Genomic DNA, 2,500 nt, shown 5'->3' on the forward strand with positions numbered 1-2,500 from the left:
AAGTGAAACTAACCTTGACACATATATGAGATCATTGAAATTCATTTCCGATCTACGTCATCGCTAGGCATCCATAAGACTCAAGGCTACAAGTGGGTAGTGACAAACTCATTTCTGAGTTATTTCAGGCTTCGTTAATTTCTGTTTCTATAGATAATATCCTCTCAGGTTTGCTATATGAAAGGTATGATGTTGACTGAGACGGATGCCAAAGTTATTATCAGTTAACGAAACAGTTTCAAGATTATAAAGCCTTACAACCCTTGTTTGGTTCGTAACCCGGAGGTTGACACATTCCTCCTTCTGTATTTAATGGTTCAATTCTTTTTTATACATTTTTTTTATTAAAGATATTCTTAATTTTTTCCAATGTTTGATTGTTAAAATGTTCTTCAAGTTGATGTTTTTTATTATCAGAAATTTTCAGGTTAGTAATTTATTCACAAAATTTTTTATTTTATTTCTCGAAATTTAGTATTTTAATTTTCTTAGTTTTTTATTTTAAGTTTCAAAATTGAGTATTTTATTTCTATAAATTTAGTATGTTAAATATAATATTTTGGTATTTTTATTTTCAAAATTTGATATTTTATTTCTCGAAATTTAGTATTTTAATTTTTGAATTCTTTTCGCCTTAGCAGAAAATGATATTCATCTCATATCATAATCAGCAAAAGTTGTTAGTTAAACGTACATGATGAAATGACTGGATGTCCAGTAGAGAGTAGGGTTCCCATGCTGTATAGGACCAGAAAAACAGCCCTTAACGTAAAGTAAAATAAAGTAAAGATGGTGATTTTTTTATGGTTACGTTGTAAGGATACTTTTCATGGTGTTGGGCGTAAATGTAATAGAGGATTTTATTTCGGTCTGGTTCAATCATCTTTTATATTTGAGTAAGTAAAAAATAATGTTTTTTTTTTTTTTTTTTTTTTTTTTTTTTTTTTTTTTTTTTTGTATTTTTTATTCTGAAGGCCATCCTACATTTTATTTTCTGATGGGTTGACATTAATTAATCTACAGTATGTTTTTAAGAGTTTTATGATACCGTTCCCACTAAAGGGTCTTTGAAGATTTTTATAGTTTATATATGACATATTTTTTTTTGACGTTGTTAATAGTTTATATATTACATATCTGTTTTGACGTTGTTACTTTTTTAGAATGATTTATTGTTAATTTGTTCTCTTCATTTATTTATTTCCTTATTTCCTTTCCTCACTGGGCTGTTTTTCCCTGTTGGAGCCCCTGGGCTTATAGCATCTTGCTTTTCCAATTAGGGTTGTAGCTTGGATAATAATAATAATAATAATAATGATAATAATAAATATGAAGTGCATATACTCTTGTAACTTTTATACAAAAAAAATTGTGGTTAAATCATACTTTACATTACTCTTACTAATACTTAATTTTCCAAAATATTCCTTACCAAGGTTAGTTAGCTAACTGCCTCTATTCTTCTTTCACCCATCTTTTTTCTACTTCGTCCCAACCGTTATCCCTGCATTAAGGGGTCGGTTGCCTGATGGACCCTCTCCAATGCTTTCTATCAAAGGCATCCTCGCCCACGAACCACCCTCTTATCTCCATATCATCCTTCATCTTATCTCGCCATCTCTCTCTCTCTCTCTCTCTCTTTTTTTTTTGCCTCCCTGTTGATCTTCTCCCCCCTTAGAGGTTGTTCCCAAGCCCTTCTCAGTCCCATCCAATCTCAACACATGCCCACACCATCTCAGTCGTGTAACTCTTATTATCTCTGTTTTCTTCACTACTCTTGCCATAAACCATGCCTTCCAGACACCTTTCCTATCGGCTAAAAAAAATTATTCAATTGTATGTTGGGTTGGTGTAATTACTGAAGATTTCTAGTAATATGCAAAATACTTGATGGAGAATTCATCTTCTATCGATCACTTTACAAGTCTTGAAACAAGCACAAGCAAACCTGAAATTAAGCTGGATTAAACACCTGAGGGGAAGATTTGCTTTTAAGACCTTGGAAGTAGTTGGAAAGGTTGCCTTTTTTTACAAGTAGGCTACAACCGTTTACTTATTTATTTTAATTCCCTGTTCTATTTATTCCTTCCTATGTATGTATTATTTATAAATATATTTTATATCAATATTTATATTAAAGCATACAGTAAATGCTGCTGTATAGATATTGGCATTATACGTAGCATCTTTTAATACAATTCTTATCTTTTCAAGGAAATAAAAAACAGTTGCATATTTATTTATTTGTTTTTCAATAATATATAAATAAATTATTGTAAAAGAAAACAATGGCTTTATGGCGAATCGTGGCAAATGAATGAAAGAATTTATCTATGGCAATATCCTTCTTTGCAACTTCATGTTGCAAAGTCTCGGCATGTCTAACAGCTTAACCCCAATCTTCTTTTGTTATTCTATCCAGTGATTCCTGCAATAGTACCTTCAAGTCTCTCAATCAGATTATGTTTTCTTGCTATATTGCTTTTCACTTGGCCCCATG

Source organism: Palaemon carinicauda, chromosome 24 (assembly GCF_036898095.1).
Source record: "Palaemon carinicauda isolate YSFRI2023 chromosome 24, ASM3689809v2, whole genome shotgun sequence".
NCBI classification, from domain to species: Eukaryota; Metazoa; Arthropoda; class Malacostraca; order Decapoda; family Palaemonidae; genus Palaemon; species Palaemon carinicauda.